Genomic DNA, 25,338 nt, shown 5'->3' on the forward strand with positions numbered 1-25,338 from the left:
CGGTGCGGCAGTGGCCATTTTTGAGCCTTGCAGCATGGTGGCCCATTTTTGTGCCCCTGATTTTTGCATGCCAGAGGCAGCACTCAGAGGAGCCTCCCTGCCCCCCCCCCGAGGCACCACAATGCTGATGTGGCCCTGGCACTTTGCAATAAATAAGTGGGTTTTGGGTTGCGGTTTGGGCACTCGGTCTCTAAAAGGTTCGCCATCTCTAGAAAGATGTTGAGACTCTAGAAAGAGTGCAGAGAAGAGCAAAAAAGATAATTAGGGGCCTGGAGTCTAAAATATATGAAGAATGGTTGCAAGAACTAGGCATGGCTTGTCTAGTGAAGAGAAGGACCAGGGGTGACATGATAGCAGTGTTCCAATATTTGAGAGGCTGTCACAGAGAGGAGAGGGACAACCTATTTTCCAAAGCACCCAAAGGCCAGACAAGGAACAATGGGTGGAAATTGATGAAGGAGAGATTCAACCTAGAAATAAGAAGAAATTTTCTGACTGTGAGAACAATCCACCAATGGGACAGCTTGCCTTCAGAAGTTGTGGGTGTTTCATCATTGGAGGCTTACAAGAAAAGACTGGACAGACACTTTTCAGAAATGTTACAGGTCTCCTGCTTGAGCAGGGGGTTGGACTAGATGATCTACAAAGTCCCTTCCAACTCTGTTGTTCTGTTAATTCTGTTAATAGACCATAAGGTCAGATGATTTAAGAAGGACTCTTTTCTACCCAGCCTTCAAGTTTCAAAAGCTTGCCTGCTTTGGGGGAATAAGGCAACCTTGCCAAAGTAAAGCTTATTCCGAGGGGTGCGTAAAACGTCAGCTTTTCCACTGCAGCTTGTTAATGCACGTTTTGGACAATGTTAACAGGATTTCAAATATTCAGGACAAAGCAGGTATCTGCCTTAAGTCCTTAGGAGAAGCTAAAAAGACTATTAACAAGCTGAGTCCATAAAAACCATCTGTTCCAGTCATGCTGCTGCTTTTTATTAGTCCTTCAAATCTGTAGCATACATCTCCAGAGCAAGAGAAATGCTCTAGTGTGGAGTGCAATTTCCAATTTCTAACCTGATTTTGTTGATTCATACATATGCATGCCTGGAGTGCTCTTCCTGAATACAAAGACCAATCTCTCCCTGCTCTCCCCCCGTCCTTCCTGGGGTTGTACTTTTGTTTATTTTCCTTGAAATGCCCTTGAAATTTCATTTGCTCAGTGAAACCAAACAAATAATTGCATACTAAAAAGGAATGGAAAACTAGGCAGCTAAGTTATTTGCAGCATCAAATATTCCCCTTCTGCGGTTAACATTCACAACGAGGAGGACAGGGCAATAAACAGCCTTCCGTATCTTAAATGCAGGAACTAATGCCAATGTCAAATGCGTGAAGTGAAAAGATCTTAGGATATGCCTTCAACCGCTCAGCTCTAGCACTGTTAAATGGAACAGGCTCTATAATGTAATAGGAGTCAGACTTGTCATATTTCCTCCTGATCTCTAAAGAAGAGTACCGATGCAATCGTAATGCAGTTTATATCTTTTTCTAGCCAAAGTTGGCTCATTTCACAGGGTTTCACAGTGGAGTTTTCAAAAAGGTTAGGCTGGGAAAAAGAAGAAAAAAAGAAAGAAAGAAAAAAAAAGGCCAGGTCAGTGTTGCTAAAATTTAGGGGAATTTGCCCATTCTGATTCTGGGCAGTGAGAATCTATAATTGCTTTGCTCCATCCATCGTTGCCTTCCAGAGGAATTATGTGCTCAGAGGAATTGACATTTAGAGCTTCAGCCATGCTCATTGGCATGACCCATAATGGAGGCTGAACCTCTAACTAGTCATAGCTGTACAATAGGCCGAAGCTGTGATTTCAGGTGACAACCAGAGAGGAGTAGCAGCCCCGATGAATTCGAACTTTGCTGAATTCAGCCACACTTGTCTCCCTTAGCATAACAACCTCAGCTTTCATACAATGAGGAACAGTTTTCACTAGGTACCAAGTGTGAAGTGTTGTTGAAAAAAAAAAACCCCATGAAAAAGTGTATAATTAAAACGGGCGTTTCTGAGTTCATGGCTGCTAGTGACGACCTTCCTGGGAAACGGTCTTGTTTGTTTCATGGTGGTGGCAATGAGAAAGGAACATGCTATAAAGAGCGTGTTCTGTTTGGGGAACACAAGAGAATTCTTGTGTTAATGGTGATATTAACAGCGTTGGTACATGAAGCACTTTGGGATGGTGAAACCTATTCTCACAACCTTGAGGCCTAATGCCTCTCTTCCTCTCCCATCAGCTATTATTTCATCTGTGCTGCTAAATAGAGGAAGGGCAATATTAGATACATTTTATATCTATCAGTGCCTTAGCCAGGATATTCATCTAGGCCAGGGGTAGGCAACCTTGGCTCTTTTATGACTTGTAGACTTCAACGCCCAGAATTTCTGAGCCAGCATGGCTCAGCTTGGAACCTCTCTCTTTCCCCTCAGCATGCTGGCTTAGGAATTCTGGGAATTGAAGTCCACAAGTCATAAAAGAGCCAAGGTTGTCTACCCCAGATCTAGGCAAACACAGGTCTTCCTCAACTTACAACCACAAATTGCCCCTCCAACATTTCAGCTGCTAAGTGAGACATTTGTTAAGAGAGTTTGGCCCCATTGTACGACCTTTCTTGACACAGTTGTTAAGTGAATTGCTGTAACTGTTAAATGAGTCAAATTGTCGTTAGATGAATCTGGCTTCCCCATTGACTGTGCTTGTCAGAAGGGGCAAAAGGGCATCACGTGACCCCAGAATGCTACAACTATCATAAATATGAGTCAGTTGCCAAATGATCACATGACCATGGGGAGGCTACAATGGCCGTAAGTGTGAAAACTGTTCAGAAGTCAATTTTTTTCCAGTGCCATTGTAACTTAGAACGGTCACTAAACAAACTGTTGTAAGTTGAGGACTACCTGTATGGCATGTCAACAATATCATCCTCAAGTTTGACACTGAAAGAGTGCAAGAACTTTCTTTTATTCTATGGTACCACCAGGCTATAAAGGCAAATTGCCTGGGCAGGTTACCTTCTGTAGTGGCCGTGCAGAAAACCTTTGTTATTTTGAGGAGTTTAGTGACCTATTTTGATTTCTTCTTCATATTCAGAAAGGTTTACAAGCTTGGAGTTCGTTTTGAGCTCACCTGTCTTTTTTTTCACTCTGACTTGCTGAATAATGAAGAAGAGGGGAGGGAAACCGTCGTCTAGCTGCAAACTTGTGAAAATCTCTCACTCTCTCTCACCTTCTCATCCCAGAGTCATCCCAGTCATGGTCAGGTCTTGCAGCCTTATGGACCATAGCAGGGCCAGGAAGTCATGGCACCAGCTTTTGATAAAGGCTTTGGAGTTTCAGCACAGACCCTACCACTGGGTGCTGTGGAAATTGGCTAGTCTTGGGGAATCTCTGCTGCCATTATTAAGGAGCTTGTAAGACACTGGGATTGAAACTCAAATACTTTGGCCACCTAATGAAAAGGAAGGACTCACTGGAGAAGAGCCTAATGTTGGGAAAGATTGAGGGCAATAGAAGAAGGGGATGACAAAGAATGAGGTGGCTGGCTGGAGTCACTGAATCAGTAGGCGTGACCTTAAATGGACTCCAGAAGATGGTAGAGGATAGGAAGGCCTGGAGCAGTGGTTCTCAACCTTTTTATACCGGCGACCCCGGTCATAAGGATGCGCCGTGCCTGCGCGCTGCGCATGCGCGCCGACGTCCCCATGCATGGTGGTGCACGTGCACTGCCCCCATGCACAGTGCGCATGCACGCCAGTGTCCCCGTGCGCCGCCCATGCGCGCCGCCCATGCGCGCCGCCCATGCGCGATGCGGCGCACATGGGCAGTGCTGCCAGCTGAGAAAAAAATGGCGGATCACGTTGTTTGGCAACCCCCGTGAAATGGTCGTTCGACCCCAAATGGGGTCGCGACCCAAAGGTTGAGAACCGCTGGCCTGGAGGAACGTTGGGGTCGCACGGATATGATTTCGCAACTAACAACAACAAAGAGACTGGGATATCATCTTGATTGCTAGGTATGCTGATATAGAGTGGACGTCTACTAGAAACAGATCCTTTCAGTTGTGGCAGTGGTGGGGACTGTTTTGTCAAAAGGCCTGTTCCAATTTCAGATAATTTGATACTTATTGAACTGATTGGCTGTTACAAAGGGTTACTACCCGGTGCGATTTCTTACGGGTGTCATCCTCCTGCTTATTTGAGCCTTTTGGGCAGAATTTGTTTGTTTCTTTGTTCTGTATATATTTTATGGTTGAAATATTCTTACTGGTTTAAATCACAAACTTGGGCAACTTTAGACAATGTGGACTTAACTCTTCATGGCAGCTAAGGAATTCTGGGAGTTGATACCCACAGATCTTAAAGTTGCCAGCTTTAAAAAACATTGCTAGCATGGATTGTTCAGGTGAGTGGCAGCAAGTACTTTTTTTTTTAAAGTTCATTTTCTTAACAGGGAATCATTTTCATTGGTTGCAACATAAGCCTGCCTGATTTTGAACCTCACTGAAACTAACTAAAAAGAGGGCAACTCCAAAACACAGCAGAGGAAAAAGAGGAAAGCTCAAAGTGGTATTAAAATGCATAAGGAACTAAATAACTCAGTGCTTTGCTTAGATCAATATTAGATCAGTCTTTAAAATATTTAAATAAAACTATTTTTAAAAAATCTGTCCTGATTCTGATTAAAAATGGTGAGTTTAATAATTCATAGTTAGGATTTCTTCTTCTTCTGTTTCTTCAATTGACTGCATACTATATATGTGTAATTCTCTGATGAATGGCTTCATATTTTATCAGAAAAACTGTGGTTTGTTTTCCTTTCTGATCCGTAAGGAAGACTTGCACAGAAACTCTTTGAATTACTATCCTTTTAATTTAAAGTTCTCATATATTTTGAATCTGGCCCCCTACTATCTCTCTCTCTGGGTCTAGGATTGCCTCTTTTGTTTTTGAATCTTCAACCGGAAGATTTCCTTTTCATGTTTTCTTTTCTTCAGTCTTATTAAATAAATATTTGGGGGGTGGGAATCAGAGAGCTGTATCTTGAATGGTACTATGCAGAGTTTTGCTTGATCTGGAAATATGGCAAGCCAGTAGCAGAACTGAAAGTCAGTGGCCTGAAAGGATTGCAATAGGACCCCATTTAACTTACCAGCATAGCTTTTCACCTGTGCAATAGCTGGCCACAGCACTTCCACTGATGGAGAGGTGGCCAACTTGATTGAGGAGAAAGAATGGGGGGGGGGAGTGAGTCTTCTGGTCCCATAAAGCCATCCATAGGATTGGAGAACCGACACCAAATGTTCCACTCTCCCTTCACACTTCTCCTTTTCTTACCACCAGTTTCAAGAGAAGCAGGAAGATAAGGGAAAGGGCTCTTGTTGGTATCAGACCCAATTCCCCCATGTGTTACTATAGTGTGTGTTAGTCATGAACTAGGCACCAACTTCCATTTCCACTCTCATCCTCTCTATCCATCCCTCTTCATGATCAAGTTACTCCCCTGTGAATTACCCTAATGTATTTTTGAAGTGTGTCCAAACTGCTGGATGTGTCTCAGAAAATGATCCCAACCCATGACAAGATGCAGTGCTGAATGGTCAGCAGTGTCACTGTGAGAGATGGTGGCTAAAGAGCTACATCCACCTCAATTCCCTTTCTCCATGGAAAGAGAAGTGCAGGGAAAGCAGTTGTTCCACAAACTCTCACCTGCAATAAAGTGTGTGGGGCAGTAGGTCTTTTTGGATGGAAGGAAGGATAGATGAATCTCAAATGAATGCATTTTACCCTCTCCTCTCTCATTTTCTTTTCTGGCCCCGTGTGGCTGGAAGAGCAGATGGAGAGAAAGGGGAAGAATAGCTCCTTTGGTTCTAGTTCAATCCCACAGATCATATTGTGCTATACCAGGGGCAGTGGTGGGATTCAGCCAGTTTGCACCAGTTCAGGAGAACCGGTAGCTAAATTTACCTGAATTCGGAGAACCGGCTGGCTTCTGGAAGTTCAGTCTAGGCCTGGGAGGCCTGGAGGAGGCCTCCCAGGCCTAGAATAGCCCACCGGAAGTGCATGGATACCACTTCCGGAAATCCATTCTAGGCCTTAGAGGCCTGAAGGAGGCATCAGCTGGAGGAGGCCTCCTAGGCCTAGAACAGCCCACCGGAAGTGTGTGGATGTCACTTCCAGAAGTCTGTTCTAGGTATCGGAGGCCCAGGCCGGCATCAAATAAGAGAACCGATTATTCAGGTATTTGAATCCCACCCCCCCATGGCTGACTGAGGAATTCTGGGAGGTGAAGTCCACAAGTCTTCAAGTTGCCAAGTTTGGAGACCCCTGTGCTACACTTTCAAGATAGACCCGAACAGGAAACAAAGTCACCCAGGCCAATATTACATTTATTCTAAAGTTCTAGTAAGTCGGAATGTGTTTCCTCACTTCCTCCTTTTCCCTTTGTGAGAATTAGGGAAGGGTGTGTCTGAGGTATTTTCTCAGGTTACAATTCTACCCAAACTCAGATGTTATTTATCTTATTCTTGCCCGGGTTACGAATCTTTCTCCTGTCCCTCAAGGCTATTCTTTTATTTCAATACATTTTGTAGGGTTGGAAAACTGACATAGTAGTCCTGTTCTGGGCCTTCTCTCCCTCCCTCCCTCCCTCCCTCCACAGTAGTGACTGCACATATTGGATGAAAAAGGTCAAGACAAGAACCACCACTGTGAGATCAAAGCCCCACCTCTTTTTACAAGTGTCATGATGGATGTAAAAAGGGGCAGGGCTTCAACTGCATGACACCCATGCAATTGAAGCCCTGCCCCTTTTTACATCCATCATCTTGTCTTTTGACTTGACTGTCATCTTGACTCTTTTTTTGGGGGGGGAGGAACAAATTTTATTGGTTTTTTTTAATTCTTAAGACCAAGTACTCAGGACACACCATGGTGGTGGGGTAATCAAACATCCCAAAACAAAACATATATACATAGTTCAATCAATACATCAAATATTCCCTCTCTTTTTCCTTCAAATAGCATAGTATATTTAAAATAATCCAATTCTAGCTTAAATTTATTCAACCTGAACCTGTTTTAAAGCTTTATAAATTTAAAATATTGTAATCAAAATAACTTTAAATAAAAACATTATCAATTCAGGTATCCCTTCCAAATATATTCTAGTTCCTTAATTTTAACATAAATCTTATTTATTTCTTCTTCCACTAATATCCCCTATTTAAAATAAAATATTGATCTATCCTATACATATCTAATCCATCAATTAATCAATCTCTTTAAGCTGACAGAATAATATCAGACCTTAAATCATTTCAATCCATTAGACAGACTTCAAATTACATCCAGTTAATTATCATAACTACTAACATCCATGTCATCAAACAAACACATCATCTTATTAAATTAACTCAATTAATTATTATTTCAATCCAAATCTAAAATATCTCTTCAATTTTCTTCATTCCATTACATGATAATTTTCATACAAATAAACCTATCGTTTTAAAAAATACATTCTTAATATTCTAGATTACTTTTAATTCATTATATAATTAAAGTAACAAAATAATATTAAGCTTTAGATCATTTCAGTTCATTAAACAAATTTCAAATTTCATCCGATTGATTATCATGCCTTATCACATCTATATTATCATACAAAAACATCATCCACTAATTTAAAACAGTTGATTATTGAAACAATCCAAATCTAAAAGACCACCATTTTTTCCATTCTAGTACATAATAATTATCATCAAAATAAACCTATTATTCCACCAATTACATTCTTAATCTATTTTAAGATATATGTTCTAATAATCACCCCCTATTTTTTCCCCTTATTTCTAAGTCTGAATCTTAGTCCTTAAAACAGTCCATAAATCAACAGTGCCTTTTAATCCATTACAAATCATTTTAAACGTCTCTTTTCAGTCTTATTCTGGCCTTCCTTCTATGCCAAGCAGGTTTCCATAACCAAGCTGCCCCTTCAACTGATAGATCTCTCTTGCTTGCAGTGCCCTTTGAAACGATAGGATTCCCATCCTCTGTATTAGGCCTCTGTTTCTCTCTGTTTCTCTCATCCTTAAAGCTTCATTGCTTTAAGGTTTCAAGTCTTAATCTTTGGTTCTTCTGATCCTCAAAAATATAAATGGCATGTTTATAAGGTAAAGTCTCTTTTATCTCAGTGGTTTCCTCTTCTAGTAAGTTTTGATTTGTAGAATGTTCAGATATAGTCTGGAGATCAGTTTGAAGGTTTGAAGTAGAACCTCTGTTTCTTAATTCTGTAGTAAACTTTTTTTATTGTAACACATATTTCTGCAGTAGCCTCATAAATCTTTTCCAATATAAGTTTGCAGTTTAATTGTAACTGAGCTTTCTCCATGTTGATAGTAATTAAAGAAAGTCTCTTTTTTCCTTTTTTGTGGAGGCTGTAGTTAGTAAAAGTTGAGCAGTATCCACCCCCACAATTCCCACTGCTACATCAGTTTATCTTTTCTCTTGAAAAAATTTGAAGGTCAGGTCTATTCCATCTCCAAAGAATAACCAGAGGTTGCAATATTAGGTTTTTGCCAGTAGATGTCCTCAATAGATTAAAAAATCTTTTCCAGACACCATTTCCCTCCCTTTTTTCTATCTTTTAAAATATGATGTGAAAAAAAAATAATTTCCAAGCATGAAGTAATAGTACAGCTCTTAAGAAAGAGTTCATCTAGTTTTCTCTCCACCGGTAGACCCTTATGCGGGTTGATCTATTGAGGACCCCAAAACCAGATGAAAATAAAATATAGTCTCTAAAATTTTATTCTATTCTTTTGTTCAACGCCAAACATATAGAAGCTGCTTTTTCAAGACAGGGAAATAGTTCCAACAAAACTCTTACAGGCAAAAAAAAAAAAAAAAAAAAAGCAAAATAGAGTAAAGAGAGGAGCCAAAAAAAAAAGTCTCACTGGATTCACCATGGTGGTTCTCAATGCTTAGATGTTCTTTGACTAGCAGTTTGGAGCAGCTGGGTGATCGGCCATTTTACTGGCCAATCTTCCTTCTCCGTCAGCCCTCAGAAATAGCTCGGACAGCTGGAGGAGCTGCCACTCCTCCGCAGCCGAGCAAAGCCTCGTCGACAGAAGTCGCACCCTCCAGGGCGACTTTCAACCCGCATAAGGGTCTACCGGTGGAGAGAAAACTAGCCGACAAGGAGACAAGTCTTCTCGTGCGACTAGAGATGCCGCAATCTGGAACCGGAAGCCATCTTGACTTTTTTGACCCTATCTTTTTTGACCCCATCTTGCCCCACCCCTGCTTTTCTTGTTGTGAGTGGCAGGAGAAGAAGGGAGGGGGAACAAAAGAGAATGGCTCCTAAAATATCAGTTCCCTAATTCCCTGGAGTGACAAATCTCTGGAATTGAAGGATTGATAGCAAAAGACCCAAGAGCTTCCAATTCCCAGTAACCAGCACCAAAGAAAGTATTTACCAACCCATCTATCGCCTTCCCCACTTCTTCTATGGGCAGAATAGGAGTTAAAAGTGAAGCTCGTGCATTTTAAGGCAACGTAACTTCTCTCCTGGTTCATAAACTGCAGAAAAAGGAATTACCGTATATGCTGCCGTATTAGGCGACCCGGCGTATAAGACGACCCCCGTCTTTATAGCCGGGCCGCATTCCTAGAACGTCGTCTTATACGCCGGAAACTATCAGTATTTCCGGCGTATAAGACAACTCGGCGTATAAGACGACCCCCGTCTTTGGCGCCAATTTCAGCGCTCGCGGAAGTCGTCTTATACCCCGGCATTTACGGTAAGAGTTTCTTGACCATCCAATAGCCAGATGAGGCAATATCAAATTATAACATTTATAAATAAACGCAATATTAAAATATATCATACTGCTGCTAGAGAATATTACTAGCAGCCGCTTTAGGTATTTCTCTGTGTAAATAATCAACTTTTCAGACTTCTTGTTAAACAAACAGAAAACACAACCGTCTGATCACATTTACAAATTGGATTTCCAGCTGCTTCAGACTTGAAAACAACAACAAAAAATATGACCACAGCAGAGGAGAGAAATCGCTCCTGTCCCTCAATATCATCATTTCTACCAAATCCAACATTTTTCAATTCAAACAATCCACATTTATGACACCATTATAGCAGAGATTACCTGGCTTCATTCCAGCTTCACCATGATCCATAACTATCAGCCCAAATGGCATCGTCTTTCTTTCAAGGTTCCTGTAACTCAGTAAGTGGGTTAGAAATGCCAGCTTTAATTAGGGAGCTTTATTTTTATAAACATGTTTCACAACCCTGATTTCTCACCAAATATCATGCCAGGAACCTGGGCTTCAACAAGTTTAATGCAGTATCTGTGAGATAAAAATAACATGAGCTAAGGGTACCCTGTCTTTCTTCAAGACTCAACGCATCGCGTAAAAAATAGAGAATTTCTGAAGAACAAAAATAGAACTGCAAGAATATTTCTTTCTGCCTCTTCAATAATTATAATAATAGCTTAGTTTATTCAGTCAGTGCATCAAATTCAAGTTTCTCTCTTCCCTTTCTTAACGTTTCTCAGATTTCTTACTCTTGATTGCCTCTTTTGGCTGGTCCAATGGATCGGTTGGCTTACTGTGAGAATCCAGCCATATTATGAAATGGCCTCTTACTGGAATCTAGAATGGAACCGTACGTACTTGTGATATATTCACAAAAGGCAAATATGGCTGCTTCATGTTCCACACTATCCGCCCTCTGAAATTGCATCACTTTTCCTTCTTGCTTTCGTTTTTATTCCTTGCCAACACACTTGGCTTCCAGAAGACCATCGGAAATATATCTGTGATAAATTGTTTAAATCTGCTCAGCACCCAAGCAACTTGAGGCTAATCTGTGGCTTAGATATGCAGCATGATTCCTGCTTCTTCCAAGAAAAAGATGCTCCTGAGATAGTGGTTGGCTGATTTTTTATTTTTTTTTGTGCGAAGGAAATGTGCGGCTGAAGACACAGAGCCTTTAGCAGTGAGATACAAGGAAATGGGACAGAAAGAATATTACCTGTACCCCAAAGGTGTACTATGTTCTGAGTCATCAAGTTCCACGTAGCCTAATAATAATAATAATAATAATAATAATAATAATAATAATAATAATAATAGTAGTAGTAGTAGTAGTAGTAGTAGTAGTAGTAGTAGTAGTAATAAAGTTGGAAGGTACCTTGGAGGTCATCTAGTCCAACCCCCTGCTCAGGCAGGAAACCCTATATCATTTCAGACAAATGGCTGTTCTGTCTCTTCTTAAAAACTTCCAGTGTTGGAGCATTCACTGCTTCTGGAGGCAGGTTGTTTCACTGATTAATTATTCTGACTGTCAGGAAATTTCTCCTTGGTTCTAGGTTGCTTCTCTCTTTGGTTAGTTTCCATCCGTTGCTTCTTGTCCTGCCTTCAGATGCTTGACTCCCTCTTCTTTGTGGCAGCCCCTGAGATATTGGAACACTGCTATCATGTCTCCCCTCGTCCTTCATTAAATTAGACATACCCAATTCCAGCAACCATTCTTTATATGTTTTAGCCTCCAGTCCCCTGATCATCTTTGTTGCTCTTCTCTGCACTCTTTCTAGAGTCTCAACATCTTTTTTACATCGTGGTGACCAAAACTGGATGCAGTATTCCAAGTGTGGCCTTACCAAGGCATTGTAAAGTGGTATTAACACTTCACGTGATCTTGATTCTATCTCTCTGTTAATGCAGCTAAAAAAACCATATCCCATTCAAAGACTGCCTTCTATTAATCCAATAGAAGGGAGCATTATAAAAAAATATATGTTTAATTTAAGCTACATTTTTGTCCTGGGCTTAGCTAGATTTTGCACAGCAGCACTATCACAACATTCAAAGGCAGGGCCTTGAATCCAAAAGGGAGTCCTTGCCTCTGTTTCAGCCATTCAAAGGCCTGCTCTCTGCTGGTGAGGGGAGCAGGTGTGTATTTTTAAATTTGAAAATTGAAGTGATGATCCTGGGTGGATCAAGGTTTTGTATTCTCAGCTACTTCATTATGATAATTGTGCCATCCTTGAATTGTTTTTTCTCTCTAGCCTGAAATGAAATTAGCTGAAAAGGGCCATTGAAGAGGTTAGGAAATCGAATGTAATTTTTTAAACATGGCAACTAATGGAAATATTAATTGAAATGATAACTGAGCTTCTGTGTGTGGAAATATGTCCAAATATGTTTTAATGGTGCTCCAGTTCTTATGGAATAATATATATCCTCTGCCCTCAATGCTTTGTAAACCTCCATTTTTAAATACCACCCAACTGCCAGTTTATTTGAGAAGAACTATGGCAAGGTCTGTGCCAGGGCCATGACAGGGAAATCAAAAATCCACATGTGAAAAATGGGCAGAACTTCAACGATACCCTCATTTTATTTATTTATTATATTTTTATCTTGTCTTTTTTCATATACAATTCAAGGCGATGAACAACTGTGGGCTGAGATTGATTAGCTCACAAGGGCAACTCTTTCCTAGGATGGGACAAGAGCTGGATGAGGACAACAACACCTCTTTCCTGCTTCAGTAGATGCCTGAAACACTGTTGGAAGAACATTTGGAATGAGTTTCACCTAACACAAGTAAGAGCTCAAATTGAGGTAGTAATTGGAGGCCAATAAGGGTGATGAAGCATTAGTAATACTCTATCCTTATTGTATCAGTCATGGCCCTTTCTAGGATGACTTGGTCCCTACTGGGGAAAGACAGGCCATCACATCAGAGCACTGTGAAGGATACATGGGCTTTTTGGCTGATAAAGCTGCCCATATTGCTCTAAACTTTCACTAAGCTTGCTTTGGACTTTAACTAGGCTGATCTGGCTGAGATGCATGGGACTCAGTTTTGTGGTATGATATGGGATGAGTTTGAGTTGGTGACACCTGAAAGTTGCAGGTCTCTCTGCTTATTATTGCAGTACTCTCTGTTTATTGGAGCCGGGTATCTCCTGAGTTGTTAAGATGGCCAGATGACCTACAATTGGGTCCATGCTATGGTGCCAGCCTCGTTGACAAAGGAAGTATTGCCTGTGGTCTTGAAGGAGGTGGTGGCTCATCCTTTTATCAAGAGGCTGGCCTTGAACCTAACGATTTTAGACAAAGTACCACTTGGTTGCCAACATTCCCTTTTTGAGAAGGTCTGTTGAGAAAGTGGTCAGTCTGCAGTTGCTTATCAAGACCCGTTTTGGTTGAGTTTCATTCACTACTGAGACAGCCTTAGTCAAATCTTCTTGATGACATTTGATGGAACTAGGATAGAGACGGTGCAATCATCCTAGTGCTCTTCATTTTTCAGCAGCCTTTGATATTGTCAACTATATTATCCTTCTCATCTGTCTGTGGTAATTGGAAATTGGGGCACTATTTTATGGCAGTTCTTAATCTTTCCTTAATGAATGTCCAGTTAGTGTTGGCAGGTAGAGATAGAGTATCCTCTGGCTTCCCCTATGTGGGGTGCTCCAGAATGTGATGTTCTCTCTCCTCCTGCTTAACATCTGTTAAGTGAGGTCATTTGCAGTTTGGGGTTCAATATCACCAATATGCTGAGGATACCTAGTTCTATCTTTTGATACCAGGCTGGCAAGTGAGCTACTCCCAGAATTCTCAGTCGGTAAGTAAGTGTGTCCTATCTGAAGGGCAGCAAGTTAAGTACAATTGCTCAGACGTCCTATCAGGCTGACTGCACTAACTGCAATTTTGGGACAGCAAAGCATTTAGCTGTTCCCATGCAGTTCATTCTTCCATAGGAAGAGGGTCCATCAGACAATATCTCCCCACGGTAAAAAGCTGTATCATCTCTAAATTCAAATACTGGTCTTTTCCTTTAAAAGTAGCCCCAAAGAGCTTGAGAAAATAAATACTTTTGCCACATGGCAACAATTGGGAAGTAAATATGTCCCGCTGCTCTGATCTTACATCCTGTCACATTAATGTTTCAGAGCACTCAATATAAATATTAAAACTAATAGCTTCTCTCTGCAGCGATTACTCCATCATTCCCTGAAATCATCATAAAACATTCAAAGCCTTTTAGAACATTTACACACTTCAATCTTACGGTGGGGAAAGGGAAACTAACAGGACACAGTTCGCGAGCTTAAATAATAGTGAAAATCTGTTTATGGAATATGCGTTATTTATTCATCATTGGGAGGAAAGTTTCAGTTTTGATGGTGGTGGAGCTGGAGAGAAAGGCCGAAGTATTGCTTTTCTGAATTCTGAGGACTTGTTTGAAAAAAGAGGGAGAATAAAAGAAGTCCATGAGACTTTCAGCCTGAGGTCAATCAATTTTAGGACTGTAGATACATAAACAGCTAATGGATTGTAAAGACACATCCTGGTGTTATGAATTTTTAACAAGCAATTCTTTGGGACAGACCTCTATAAATCAGTGATGACTTATTGGCTGGATCAATTATGCCAGCTTTAAAAGATTTAATGACAGGTAATGAACAAGTCTCCAGGGTCTGCCACTCAACACTGTTTTGCACATGTAGTTACAACTACTTAAGTGTAAAATCTAGATACAAAGCCATTACCCAGAATAATGGAAATCTCAGAGAATCTTGAAATGATGCTTCATTGTTATTTTACATTTCTATCTCCATTTGGTTTTCCCAAAAGCATGAGAAATGACCTATTTTATGAACTTGTATATTTAACTATTGTTAATATTAAAAAATAGAAACACCCAAACTACATAATGTTAAAATGACGACTCGTGTGCAACAAGAGCATCATGCTAACAGTGCTGTGCTGTGCTTGCATCCTGATGTAAGTACAAAATGTTTTATGTACAAAGCCCATTGTATTTGTACAGTGATATTACACACATCTTGTTTATTCCCTCTCAACTCATTGCTGTATATGCCCATGTTCGGACAGATCTGTAGCCTTTACTTTTAACATCTCTTTCCTGGAATTTGCTTAATAAGCAGTTCAGGTTTTCCCAAAGTAAAAAGGTCATGGGTAGCAGATGGATGCATTAATAGAAATGGTGGAAAACAGCTATTAGAAAATAAATGTTGCATCCATAACTATCTTGAAAATGCTACATTGGACGTTTATATTCCTTTCAATAAGAATACAGCTGTAATATACTGTATATACTTGTGTTCCTAGGTGTATGCTGCTATTTAAGGAAGAGTGCAGTTTTTTTTTTTTTACTTAGTAAAGTTCCTCACTGCTAATCTAGAGATGACACTCTATGCCCATATCTGAAAGTCTATAATTATAATTCTCTCATTTTTATTTCCCAGATTCTAAAGGTGAGTGCTGATGCTTACTTCACTAAAAACACCTTTCATAATCAAGAAGGCAGTCTCACCAGAAGTTTCTAACATACTTAATGGGGAATATGCTTCCTTGAACAGAATCGAACTTACTTAAGAATTAGTGCATTTAGAATTAACATCTGCCTAAAAACATGCAATGTATTATACCAGAAATGATACTAACCTTGAGGTTGGCCCCTAGTAAAGCTAAGATTGGAAAGTAGAGTCCCAAAGGACAACATAAAATGCTTTCAGTTAATGAATAATAAAATCATGGACCTTTTTGTGTTTCGGGATGTGAGGCATTGAAGCATGACACATTGTAAACCAAACTTCTTTATTTCTGCTTAACTCCACTCCAAGCAACAAGCAAACAGGCGCACAGGCCTTTATAGTTTTCCAACCCCCAGGCAGTCCAGCCAATAATAATCCTTCTTTCTTCACGCCTTGTGCATGCATAGTAGTTTGGCGCCAGCCAGTCTGGTCCTGGGCAGCTTTTAGGTTGCCCGGGACCATTTGCAACATTTCTGGGCCTGCTTACTTTCCTCATCAGGCCCAAGAAACAACACCCCACTCCCCTGGATAGAACACATACAATTCCCATTTTCTTTACAATAATATTAAAAAAAGAAAATAATATTCCTGCTCAAATGCAGGCAACCTTCTTATAACTACTAGGGTTAGTTAAACAACCCACCAGTTAATGTGGACTTCATGTGTCTATCTTCTACCCAACATAGGTCCCATCTCCTCATCCTAGACCTGTAAGGTCCCGTGTACTGACAGGAACCTCACATATTTGCCTAGATGCTTAGGAGGGGCCTTAGCCCATTGTGACCTACGCAAAGTCAGGGAGGGTGCCTGGCCTGTCAGCTCACCTGCCCGGCTAGGCAGACCAGGACTTGTATTTAAAGGCTCCTGGCCTACCGGCCCATCTGGTGGGCTCGCTAGACCAGGACTTTTATGCACAAATTTTGCAGGTGACCCCTGGTGAGGCATGCTGACAGAGTTGCCAGGGCTCTTCCCAGGCTCTGTTAGAGCAGAGGAAGTTCCCCAACCTGCTGGAGTGGTTGAGGACTCCCCAACTTCCCTGGATGGCTCCAGGGAACTTAGTCCCTCGAGCCTGTGACCAGTCTTGGATGTGACCTGCATTGCAGGTGTGCCCCAATACTCCCAGTCCCCTGTGGCCGAGGTGCCAGAGTCAGGAGCCACCTCTATGGCAAACCCCTCCTCAGGAGAATTCCTGTTTGGAGCTCTTGCAGATTCGCCGGCCACCCCTTGGGATGTCTTCCTCTTGGGAGCAATTGCTGATGCGCCAGACTCTCTGTTCGGCATAATAGCTGAATCGTGAGGATGCCATTGCTCCTCCCCGGGAAATCCCTAGTGATCTGTGGCAACAGTGAGATTGTGTCTCAGAAGGTTGACCTGAAGTGTGACGTAGTTCCTGGACCTCCTCCCCCCCGAGAGTAGAGGCAGGGGCAGAATCAACAGGGGACAACCTCCAGCACAGTTGATCAATGTGGCGCCACAGGACGCGTCCATCTCCCAAGGTCACTTCGTATGATAGAAGTCCAGAGATCTTACAGATGACAGCAAGAACCCAGAGATGTCCAGGACCATAGTTCCTAGCCCAGACTGGATCGCCCACCTGAAGTCTCCAGGAGCCTGTGGCTGTGACACCTGGGAAGACACCCAGTCGGGGTGCAATCTGTCTAACTTCATGATGAGGCGGCGGCCCCAGCGGAGTTCAGCTGGGCTCTTCCCAGTGGCAGTGCAAGGTGTGGTGCGGTGTGCAAGAAGAAAATCTGCTAACCTGTGATGCCAGCTGCCATGCGTTAGTCTTTTGAGCGCAGCTTTGGTGGTGCGCACCATTCTTTCAGCTTGTCTGTTGGTGGAAGGGTGGAAGGGAGCTGATGTTGCATGCCGTATCAAGTTGGCCTGAAGGAAAGTAAATTGAGGATCATTGTCAGAAACAAGAAGATCCGGAAGGCCATGGGATGCAAAGATTCTTCTTAGCACCTGGATGGTCCTAGCAGTAGTAGTGGAGGAGACAGGTATAACCTCTAGCCACTTGGAATGGCTATCCACAAGGCTAAGGAAGAATTGCCCCTGGAAGGGCCCAGCATAATCTAAATGTACCCTTGACCAAGGGGTTTGTGTCTTCTCCCACCTGTGTACAGGGGCCTGAGGCATTTCAGGCCGGGATTGTTGGCACACCTGGCATCTGTGCACCTGGGCTTTGATAGCTTTATCAAGCCCAGGCCACCAGAGATGGCTGCGTGCAAGCGCTTTCATGCGCACTATGCCCGGATGTCCCTAATGCAGAGAGGACAAGACCCTAGGCCTCAGTGAGGCTGGGATAACTACTCTACTCCCCCATAAAAGGCACCCGTTAAAGGTAGACAGTGCATGTCTCCTTTGCCAGAAACTTTGAAATGTAGCATCTGGACACGTGTCAGGCCATCCTGACAACACCCATGTCAGCAGGCGTGCAAGCATGTGATCAGTGGCAGTTTCTGCAGCCACATCCCTAGCATTGAGGGGAGATTCAGGCAACTCCTGAATGGAAAGAATATTAATAGCAGGAGCAGGATCTGCCTCTGTCTGTTTTAGAGGTAATCTGCTGAGGCCATCTGCATGGCCCATTTCCTTTCCAGGTTTGTGAATTAAAGTGTAGTCATATGCTGACAGGAAAATAGATCATCTCAGCATATGTGGAGAAATAATGTGTGGTGTTTGTTTGTTTGTGGTAAACAAACCCAGCAAAGGCTTATGGTTTGTGTAGACCATGAAGTGGTGGCCATGTAAGAAATCATGAAATTTCTTTATGCCAGCCACTATGGCCAAGGCTTCTCTGTCAATCTGAGTGTAATTACGCTCTGCAGATGACAGAGTCCTTGACTAGTAAGCCACAGGGACCTAGGTCCCATCAGCCTTCAGGTGACTGAGTACAGCACCCATCCCATAAGGGGATGCATCACAAGTGATGCATACAGGCAGTTGCTCATTAAAATGGGCTAATATCGCATTTGATGAGAGCAAGGCCTTGACCTCCTTAAAACTCCTCTCATGGACTTTAGTCCACTGCCATGGAGCTTGCTTGTCCAAAAGCCGGTGTAATGGCTCAGCCACAGCAGCCTTATGCGGAAGGAAAACATGATAAAAGTTAAGAAGTCCCAAGAAAGCCTGAAGCTTGCTTTTGGACTTGGGACTTGGGGCCTCCTGAATGGCCTTCAATTTAGACTCTGCAGAGTGGATGCCTTGAGCATCTATTTTAAAGTCTAAAAATTCTGTAGAAGTAACACCAATTTTACATTTGTCCTTTTTTAATTTGAGGCCCACTTGATGGAACCTCATCAACACAGTCCTTAATCTTTCAGCCAAATTCTGCGATGACTCCCCTGCAATGAGGACGTCATCAAAGTAGGGGCAAACCCTTGGTATACCCCTGAGCGTGTGTTCCTTGATGCTCTGGAATATGCCATGAGCAACATTCACCCCAAATTGTAACCTTTTTACTTTAAAAGCACCCCTATGGGTCACTATTGTTTGGGCCTCAGCAGGTAGCTGTTGATAGGCCTGTGCTAAATCAAGCTTTGCAAACAGTGTTCCCCCTTTAAGGGAGGCCAGAATATGACTCACTACTGGTACAGGATATGCATGCTGTTTCAAAGCTGTGTTCAGAGTACACTTATAGTCCGCGCAAATTCGGACTTCCCCGTTAGCCTTTAAAGGCATCACAATTGGGGTTTCCCATGGACTTGAGTCCACAGGTTCCAAGATGCTCTGCTGGAGCAGCTTGTCCAGTTCAGCATCAATCTTGCCTTTGAAGGCGAATGGCACCCTCCTAGGCTTAATCCTAACTGGTGTGATGTTTGGGTTTAATCGCAGTGCGATGGGAGGCCCTTTGTATGAACCAAGCTCTGAAATAAACACATCCACAAACTCTTTGCAGACTTCTGCAAGTCCTGCAGATTATTCAGACCAGTCACCTGAATTCCCAGGGGCTCAAACCAGTCAAGTCCAATTAGACTCGTACGATCACCCCCAACAACCACCACATCTAAGAGGCCTTGGAAAGCCTTATGCTGCACCCTGACTGTGGCTTCTTCTAATACAGTGATGGCGAACCTTTTAGAGACTGAGTGCCCAAACTGCAACCCAAAACCCACTTATGCATCGTCAAGTGCCGGGTAGGTGTGGCCCATTAGGTGGGTGTGGCCCACTGGGTGGACGTAGCCACTGTGGTAACGGCAGACTGGGTGGGACTAAAAAGTTCAATCAATCAATTCCACCTTTGCAAGATCTTTTTTCCCGCGAGAAGTTGAAATTGACTGATTGAACCTTCTTTTTTTTTTTTTTGCACATGGCGGCGGAGGCCTAAAGTGAAAAGGTTTTATAAAACCCAGCTGAAGGCCTAGTACTGGGGCGACGACACGCGTGCCCACAGAGAGGGCTCTGAGTGCTGCCTCTGGCACCCGTGCCATAGGTTTGCCACCACTGTTCTAATACATTAACCTTTGAATTTTGAAAGTCAGTAAGAATTAGGTTCGATGGCCTGAGTTTGACTCGACGGCCACTACTGCAACAAATCCTTTTAAAAGTATTGTGTGAAATGATCGATAGAGTGGACCCGGCGTCCAGCTCCATCGATAAGGGAACCCCTTGAAACTGTACATCAATGCGAAGCTTCTTTTTAAGGGGCTTGTGTGTCCTCGTTCGCAAGATGCTTCTACACGACGTGCAGAAACCCACCTTGTGTTGGCTGGGGACCCTGGTACCTTTCTGAAGGGATTCTTCCCGAGGTTGCACCTGCTGGCGACCCAAACAAATAGTGGCAATGTGGCCTTGCTTACCACATACCCGGCAAATGGCGGAGCGGAACCAGCAGTCTATGCGTTTGTGGCGTCCTCTGCAACCGAGACACTGAAGGGCTGCTGGGGCCTTGTCTGGTTTCTCTCATGGTCTTCTCACCGCTGGCTGGTGAAGTCTGTCCACCTCCTCTTCAGGATCCGAGTCTTGGACTTCCTGAGCTACCTCTTGATGGATGGTTGTGACGGCTGAAGCATTTCTGGCAAGCCGCAGAGCCTTCATAGCGCCGCCTGCTACTTCTTCAGCTGTAACTTCACGTAAGACATCTTGGAAGGTGACTTCAGCTTTAGCAAAGATTTTTTGTTGCAGCTCCCTGCTTCTTAGGCCACAGATGAAACGGTCTCGTAAGCGTTCTTCCAGGTCCTTGAATTCACAAGGCCTGGCAGCTTGTCTCAAAGCAGCAATGAACTCAGCAGCGGACTCGCCTGGGTTCTGATCCCTCTGCTCAAAAGCATGCCTCCAAGCGATCACAGAAAGCTTGGGGTGGAAGTGATCATTCAGCATGTTTTTTAGGTCTATATAGGTGACAGACTCCAGCGGTGCTGGGGCTACCAGGTTCTTGGCTAATCGAAAGTGTCTTGACCGCAGATGCACAGCAGGGTTAGTGCTTTCAAGCTGTCTTCCCAAACCTGGTTAACCCTTAGGTAATTTTCCACCCGGGCCATGTAGGAGTTCCAGCACTCTGGGTGAGAAAGATGTCTTTGACATCTTCTGCTTCAAATGCCTCGCTGCAAGCCTTTGTTGAGGGGAAGGGCCCGTTTGCTAAGCTCACCTCCAGCGATGCTGTACTGGCAGGTGAGTGCAGAGCCGGACGCTGATTCCCAGGCTTCAGGCTTTTCAGATGAGGGTTATCCTCTTCTTACTGCCTTTTTCCTTGCAGCAATTCCATCCTCGTCGCCACTTTTGTGTTTCGGGATTTGAGGCATTGAAGCACAACACATCGGAAACCAAACTTCTTTATTTCTGCTTAACTCCACTCCAAGCAACAAGCAAACAGACATGCAGGCCTTTTATAGTTTTCCAACCCCCAGGCAGTCCAGCCAATAATAATCCTTCTTTCTTCGCGCCTTGTGCATGCACAGTAGTTCGGCGCCAGCCAGTCTGGTCCTGGGCAGCTTTTAGGTTGCCCAGGGCCATTTTCAACATTTCTGGGCCTGCTGAGTTTCCTCATCAGGCCCAGGACACAACAGACCTCTTTGTCAGAAGAATTCAGTAAGACAAGCTGTACTAGTGGAAACCAGCCATGAAGATTAGGAAAATGAGCAGAATATAGTCCCATCTACTGCCATTAGAATTAGTAGCTAAATTAAATTTTCAGGTTTAATAAAATATCTTTCTAAATTGGAGACAGGTTAAAAGAGACATGGGGGCAAAGAATAATGGACCTCAAGATTCACTTAGGAGTTCTGAAGACATCTGTGTTACTAATGTTGACAGCTGGATCTTAGGTGAGATGGAAATTTGTCTAAACCACAGAGACCTTATAAAACAGTGACTCTTGTTTTATTATATTGGTTATTCTTGCCATGACCCTGGTAGCAGAAAAAGAGACAGCCAATAACCAAGCACATGTACAATAAATACATTTTGAGGAATATTCAAGTCTATTTCCTAGGACAGTGATGGCGAACCTTTTAGAGACCGAGTGCCCCAAAACTGGCCCCACCCCCTCCTCCTCCTATCCACCCCCACTCCACCCCTGCCCTGCCCCTGCCCCACCCCTGCCCCACCCCTGCTCTGCCCCCCCATCCCCCTCCCCACCTGCCCACAGGACCACTCACTGCCTCCAGGGCCCGCCACAGATTGCCCAGGCAGCCCAGCAGCGCTATGGCGGCCACACCCTCTGCCCGTGCCCTGCAGCATCAACTGCATGATGGGGTGTGAGAGCAGAGTCTTGTCTACGCTGCCTGGCTGCCATGTCCTTGGCTGTGCTGCTCCATGTGGGCCACGCTCGAGGGCAACTCTCCTTCAGGGGGGCTGCTGGAGAGGAGGGGGTCGCGGGGGGAGGCAAGGCTGGGGCAACGACATATGTGCCCACAGGGAGGGCTCTGAGTGCCACCTCTGGCACCTGTGCCATAGCTTCGCCACCACTGTCCTAGGATTAGCCCTTCCTTCAAAAATGATAGGTTCTTAGAGGACTACTCTCTTCTTTTTCCCCATGATCTACTTCCTGCCTAATATAGTCATCCACCCAAAAGGAGTACTGGCCCCAAGGTCCTTATTTTTGTGTTGTCTTTTTATGTGTCCAGTGCCTTGAGCTACTTTCTTTTCATTTTGGCTTTCTAACTGACCTCTGACCTCAACTTTGGTGTTGCTCTCAATAAAAGGTTTGAGAAGCCCTGATCTTAGTGAGCTGACAAACTGTTCAGTTTCTATTTTGCATGAAGCAGATTTAATAATGTTATTGTAATAGAAACTCTAAGGCAAAATTAGAGCTATTATTGTTCCTAACTATGTGTCTCCTAAGTGACTGCTTAATAAAAGAGTCACTTTTTGTGGATTCTTAAATGTAATTCTTATTCCTTTAAATGTTAACCTTCTATACTAATGCAATTGAAGATTTATAATTCACTAGATTATGGGGAAGGCACAAATTAAACATATATGGTTCGTAAGTGTTCCTTAAGATCAAAAATTCCTTAAGATTCCTTAAGTATTCTTTAAAAAAACCTGTTCTTAATCTCATTGAGCTGTCCCTATCTGCTGAAACACTAAATTGCTTTTTCTAAGAGCATTTATTGTTTGTTCTTGATTCTTGGGAGATGACAAAATGAAAGATGATTTGGTGTGAAGAATCAAAATTTAAGTGTTTCTGAATAGAAACAGAATTGTTTTTTAAAAAAACTTTTTTCTTGCTTAATCCACCTTCTGTCACTCAGGAGAAGATTTGCACAATTGGACTTCCTGTTTCATAGACTTTTTGCTGGTTCCAAAGACTTAGGTCTTCTCAGTGTTTCCTTACTATTTACTCCATTTTCCTTTCTTTCCCGGATAGCTCATTTAGGAAAGAATGTTTTAACTGACAGCCTTAGGAACTGTCCTTCCCACTTGCTTAATGTGGTTGAATGAGGGAAACTCACCTGTTTTCATTAATAAGACACTTTTCACATCAGAAGTGACCATTCCTGTAGTCCAGGGGTCTTCAAACTTGGCCCTTTTATGACTTGTGGACTTCAATTCCCAGAATTCCTCAGCCAGCGTGCCTGGCTGAGGGATTCTGGAAGTTGAAGTCCACAAGTCATAAAAGGGCCAAGTTTGAAGATCCCTGCTGTAGTCACTCCAATGAGAAAGAAAAACAGAACAAGAAATTACATTTTCAGATTTCTTGATATTTCCCATCTTTTTTTTAACTCTAGATTGACATTACTTACCCTTCATAATTGTCTGAGTCAGACGTTAGATCCGCTGCCTATTGCTGTCTTATGGATGAAAGTTCCCCAACTTTTACCTGTCATGACTATCTCTTTGTAGTACTTGTAGCTGCACTCAAAATATTATCTGAATGGTTGCTAGGAGGCAAATATTAAAAATTGATCCACAGTTACTATCAAGGAAGCTCATAACATATTAAAAAGACTAGCATGCCAAGAAATATTCCTTACAATATATTGCTACTTAATTGGATTTCTGTCACTTTGAAATACAACACACACAGAGAGTTAAATATAGCTGTATACATTTCTGGTATATATTTTGTTTTTTAAGCAGGTCTGTTGAGAATGCACAGCAACAGAAATAGGATTTATAAAAAAAAGGAATCTCTTAAAGGGGGAAAATATCAAGAAAACATATTTCAATATGTTTTAGATTCAAATAATCTTTCATCAGGGATATCTAAAAATGAATATACAAGCATTATATGCTCTATAAATAATTTACATTGTTATCTTTGGCACAGAAACACTATATGGCATTGGAAATTACATCCTGTAAACTGAACCTTGTAAAGCAGGTTCTGAGTTTTGACTGAAACCTAGATTTATATTTGATTCCTAAGTATTTAGTTTTAAATTTTCTGACAATGTGAGCAGCTCAAATGTTATGGACTGCTGATTTTTTTTAAAAAAACATACACACTCAGAGAAGTATCTTTAAGCAATCGGTCATGAATAAATATTTGCCTAGTAGTGAACAAAGTGGAATAAACAAAACAACAGATGTTGTCCACCAAAGTTTAGCTAAATTTGACTTTTCCAGTTTTAGCATATCAGAATTGTTGTGGTTGTGGTTGTTTATCACCAAAGCCTGCTACTGCCTAGTTACAGAATGGGACAATTTGTCATGATCCGTTAGCGTGGCCATCTCACCTCTGCCAGCTTGTCACCGCAAAGTTGCTGCAGGATAACTCCACATGACCAATTCAGCATGGCAGCTGGAGAGAGAGTGGATGGGTGGGTGGACAGTGAGTGCAGAGTGGCAGACGTGGCAGGGAGCTTCCCATTTTCATACCCAAGCCTACTGCCACTGCACCAATGTTTAGGTCAAAGAGGCTGGGAACAGTGGTGGCAGCAGTGGGTGGGACTGACAACAGGGAGGCAATGGCAGCTGAGGGCGTCCCACTTTCACACACACACACACACACACACACACACACACACACTGCTGCCCCCCTGCTGCTGCCACACCGAGCTCTAGGCCGAAGAGGTTTATTTTCACAAACCTCCACTGCCATTGTCTCTGGCTTCTTTTGCCCAGAACTTGGTGTGGTGGCAGTGATGGCAGCAAAGGGTGTGAAAATGGGAAACTCTTGGCTGCTGCCACTACTTTACACTCTGTCCACCTGCTCACTTGCCCGCCCGGCTCTCCCTTTGGCTGCTGCAATGAGTTGTCCCTGTAGTGAGTTGGGTGTTTGTTGTCTTGCGGCAACTTGGTGGCAGTGAGTTGACAGAGGTGACTTGGTGATGGTGAGCTGGCAGAGCTGGCAGAGGTAAGCTGGCTGCACTGAGTTGTCCTGGAACCATCTAGTTATTTGATATTAAACCATTAAACTCAATTGGATCTATTTGTATGTAGATAGGTATGTACAGGACAGGGCAGTGTAGGAATAAAATCTCTTGGGAATTAATCTCAGGGCTATAATTCAGTGTTTCTCAACTTTAGCA

General features: G+C 42.8%; 1 long non-coding RNA gene across 2 annotated transcripts in view; it reads left to right on the forward strand.

Annotated features, from left to right (window-relative positions):
• LOC120299680 overlaps positions 1-25,338 on the forward strand; it is a 47,945-nt gene that overhangs the window by 15,565 nt on the left and 7,042 nt on the right. For both annotated transcript variants that reach the window (XR_005554470.1, XR_005554471.1), the window contains exon 2: positions 12,515-12,674. This is a non-coding gene — a long non-coding RNA (uncharacterized LOC120299680). The remainder of the gene's footprint in view (positions 1-12,514; positions 12,675-25,338) is intronic.

Source organism: Crotalus tigris, unplaced genomic scaffold (assembly GCF_016545835.1).
Source record: "Crotalus tigris isolate CLP2741 ecotype Arizona unplaced genomic scaffold, ASM1654583v1 scf7180000024307.1902530, whole genome shotgun sequence".
Lineage (NCBI taxonomy): Eukaryota > Metazoa > Chordata > Lepidosauria > Squamata > Viperidae > Crotalus > Crotalus tigris.